The following is a 4,543-nucleotide window of genomic DNA, read 5'->3' as shown; positions in this document are numbered from 1 at the left end:
ATTTCATTAAAAGACTGTTATTTTGAGTTACTCCTTCCCAGACAGCAGTTGACTCTGTGCCGGATCCGTTTTCAAACCGGCAAATCCGTATTACAGTCACATCCGTTTCAGTGCTGTAACACGGATCCAGCCCGGGTCCGGTTTCAGTGGCGGGAACTACTGTCGCAGAGCAGATCCGGGCGGCGTCCGAAACGAGCGTGTTCAGAACAGAAGGCGTCAAAGATATTTGCTTAGATCAAAGCAATAAATTGTATTTTGAAGTAAATTAAAATAGAAAACCATTATTTTAAATTGTAATACTTCTAAATATTACATTTTTTTCCTGTATTTTTGATCAAATAAATGCTGGCTTGATTAGCATTTTGCGGAAAGAGTAAAAAAAATGTGTTGTAATATACTGTTTCAATATCTTAGAGAAACCAATTTAAGTGGAAGGATATAGTTTTTTTTAAACAATGCTTATACACAACATTCTGGTCCACACTCACACCAGATGGTGGCGGTAATGCACCAAAAAGTTGTTTGCCAACCGCCAATAAACCTTAGTAGAAGAAGAAGACATCAAGAAGATCGAGGCAGACGGACTGCACGCTGTTAAAACTTCACCGAGGTATGTCACACCGTGTTATCACACTTTTCTACTAACAAATTAATTTCTTATTATGTTGTGTACACGATAACTTAAAGGTTTGGTGTTTTTATTGCTCCTTAGATCGGTGTTGGACCGGCGAACACTTAGGCCTATGTTATCAGAGGACTTGCTAACATAAAGAAAACGGTCCAGAGGTCTGTAATTATACGTAATTAACGAATTTTAACTTAATTACTTAATTTAAACTATAGTAATTTTGACTGCTTCCATTAAAATTTAATGTTTAAGATTGCTGCCTGTCATGGTGGGCTAGCAGTGTTAATGTTTAAGTACTAACCCTCAAGGCTGCATGCATTTATTTGATCAAAAATAAAATTAAAAAAGTAATATTGTGAAATATCATTTGAATATATTTTAAAATGTAATTTATTCCTGTGAATTTTCAGCATCATTACTGCAGTCTTCAGTGCACGATCGTTCAGAAATCATTCTAACATGCTGATTTAGTGCTGGATTTATATTGGTGCTCAGTTATCAGTAATGATTCTTATTATTATTAGATGTAAAAAAAAAAGAAAAACAGTTTTTGCTGCTTAACATTTTCTGGAAACATTTTTATGATTCTTTGATGAATAGACAGTTCAAAAGAACATCATTTATTTGAAAAATATATTTTTGCTTCATTATAAATGTTTTTACTTTTATCAATTTAATGCCTATTTGCTAAATAAAAACAGTCATTTCTATTAAATAACACACACCAAACATTTGAATGGTTGTATATCATGGTTTCTGCATATATTAAGGAGCATAACTGTTTTTCAACTGATAATAATCAGAAATGTTTCTTGAGCAGCAAATAATAATATTAGAATGATTTCTGAAGATCATGTGACACTGAAGACTGGCGTAATGATGCTGAAAATACAGCTTTGATCACAGGAATAAATTACGTTTTACAATATATTCATAAACATTTTAACTGATAATTACTTTTAAAATATAATTTATTTCTGTGATGGCAAAGCTGAATAAATAAATGCTTTTCTTTTTAACTTTTTATTCATCAATAAATCCTGAAAAAAGTATCACAGATTCCCAAAAAATTAAGCAGCACAACTGTTTCCAACATCGATAACAACGGAGTATCAAATTAGTATATTATAATGATTTCTGAAGGATCATGTGGCACTGAAGACGAGTAATGATGCTGAAAATTCAGCTTTGATCACAGGAATAAATTATATTTTGAAGTGTATTAAAATAGAAAACCATTTTATTTCATTTAATTATTTTTAATACTTCACAATATATTTTTTTTCTGTATTTTTGATCAAATAAATGCTGGCTTGATGAGCATAAGAGACTTGTTTCAAGAACATTAAAAACAGTAATGTGTCCAAACTTTTGACAAGCCCGGTCCCCTTGAATAAGCAGGCAGAACGCTTTCAAGCACACTGAATGATAGAAACAGAGGGGCACTGAGGAGATATACATGCATTACATTATATTGTTTGGTATGGTTTTTATTTATAAAATCTTTGCCAAAATATGCTTTTATTTCTGTTAACGGTATGCTCCATGTTAATTGGGTAAATGAAAACACTATATAACGATCTGTTTCAATTTCAGGTTCCACCTGAGAGCCGGGACTGTCGAATAGTAAGGTGAGTCCATTTTTTTTGTTTGTTTTTGTTTTTTTAGTTTTCAGTGGAGTTTGAGTTATTCAAGCTATTTGAATGCCACAATTTATAATTGAGTATTGATAATAATGAGTGCCTGATAATGTTACAACTTGTGCTGTTCAAAACATACTGTTTGTTACGGCCGATTGAGGCTTGCAGCTTTCTGGAGAAATGCTCCTTCAAATAATGCTATAGTCTGTGTGTCATTTGGGTACAAACCCTTTTTCATCTCAAGTCGGTGATTAAAGGAAGTGTGTATGACACTGATGTCCCATGCACTAATTTCCACAGTGGAGCATGTTAATAAACTGTGACTCTTATGTGTAAGGCTTAAACATTGCCTTCCTTGCTTTGTAAGACTAAATGAAACAAATACATTCATAACATATTTGTGTAATATGCAATTAGTTGTGTATTTTTTTAATATATAAAACAGGTGGCACAGGTTCTCCTTGCTTTTCTTCTGTTATATCAGTTATTATACTTCACACCTATGGGCAGTAAGCAGAATGAACATTATCTTTGTTACACGCAAAGCAGGACAAAATTACTCGATTACAGGAAAATTAAAAAATGCTAACCATGGATAACATTGATGATGTGGAAAAGAACTGGAAGTGAAAAATGCTTACTGATGCTCCAGAAGGAAACACGATACATTAAGGGGGTGAAAACTTTTAAACAGAATGAAGGTGTACATTTTTCTTATTTTGCCTAAATATTTTTTTCATTTAGTACTGCCCTTCAGAAGCTACAGAAGATACTTTCCAGACAGCAAGCAGTGTCGGCCCAGATCCGCCCACATGTGGCCCGCATCTGGCCCGCATTGATTTCACGCGGGCCAGATGTGGGCCGGATCTGGGCCAACACTATGTTGCTGTCTGGGTTACATGTTTCCCACAATGGTTCAATTTACCATGAACTTCAAAGTTTTCACCCCCTTAATACATTATTATTTTCTTCTGGAGCATCAGTGAGCGTTTAAACCTTCTGTAATAGTTGCATATGAGTCCCTCAGTTGTCCTCTGTATGATTTTGAGATCCATCTTTTCACACTGTCACTGCTGGAAAGTGTTCAAATACACAAAAATGTTGGAAAAGCACAGCATTTGTGGGAGCTGAAGGATTTTTCTGAAGAACAGCAGACAGTTTAACTGTTCAGAACAAACAAGGGACTCATGAGCAACTATCACTAAACAAAAACACACAGCTGTGGATCATTCAGGGAACAACACAGTATTAAGAATCAAGTGGATGTAAAAAACGGGGTCATTTTTATAAATTCAACATTTTTTTTTCTCTTGTGGACAATATGTAAATATCTTATCCCTCTTATTTTGGTAAAATAATTAACATTTTGCAGATTCTGCAAGGTGTATGTAAACTTCTGACCTTATGTGTGTGTTTGTGTATATATGTACTGTATGTATGTGTGTGTGTGTATAATATATTTAATATTAATATTTTAATATTAAAAAGATATTTAATCTTTTTTTTTTTTTAGAGACATCGAAAAGGGGGGAACTGTCTTTAAGACGCATTTACCTCAAAAACGGCATTGCAGAAGACTCGAACAACTAGAACCAACTCAAGCACACAACGGTGACACACATTTGTAAGACCTTTCCCTGTGATATAAAATTTCCCTGTGGTAATTATTCAGATTCTTCTCATTCTCATTGTGTAGCACTGTTTTAAGCTTAGTGAATATTATGTACAGTAAGCACTAGAAGTAGAGACTTGTACTACTTGGGGTAGTTTTAAATTAACTTTAATTTTGCTTTTGATGCAAAAATTATCAAAAGAAAAGATGTAGTGTAGTAAAAGATGTTTTGTGTAGTAATTCAATTGTTTTAATATGAATATTGTTTTAGTAGTGTTCAGGACAGTAATTGTCTGTACATCTAAATCAGTTCTTTAAACTTTTTGTTGTCTAAGACCTTGATATTATACCTTAAGGGAAAAAGAAAGATATTTAATTATGTATTATGTACCCAGACAGCAAGGAGTGTCGGCCCAGATCCAGTCCACATCTGGCCCGTGTGAAATCCATGCGGGCCAGTTGTGGGCGGATCTGGGCTGACACTCCTTGCTGTCTGGGTAAGATGCTTGTAATCATTGCTTTTAAAGGTATTTATCATTTCTACTTAAATAGTCATTATCTACTTGTATGATTTGTATTATCTGGGAACTGTACAAATACTGTGGCATTTGGACATTACTCTTTTTATTTGTAACTTTTAAATGCAATACTCTTTTTAAATGC

At 33.7% G+C, this 4,543-nt stretch overlaps 1 long non-coding RNA gene across 1 annotated transcript; it reads left to right on the top strand.

Annotated features, from left to right (window-relative positions):
• Positions 1-338: 338 nt before the first annotated feature.
• LOC131522566 (uncharacterized) lies at positions 339-4,311 on the top strand. The gene is made up of 4 exons (XR_009266560.1): positions 339-610; positions 713-786; positions 2,225-2,259; positions 3,782-4,311. It is a non-coding gene; the product is annotated as an uncharacterized LOC131522566 (long non-coding RNA).
• Positions 4,312-4,543: the final 232 nt, after the last annotated feature.

Source organism: Onychostoma macrolepis, chromosome 16 (genome assembly GCF_012432095.1).
Source record: "Onychostoma macrolepis isolate SWU-2019 chromosome 16, ASM1243209v1, whole genome shotgun sequence".
In the NCBI taxonomy this organism is placed as follows: domain Eukaryota; kingdom Metazoa; phylum Chordata; class Actinopteri; order Cypriniformes; family Cyprinidae; genus Onychostoma; species Onychostoma macrolepis.
This window is presented reverse-complemented; position numbering and strand designations above follow the sequence as displayed.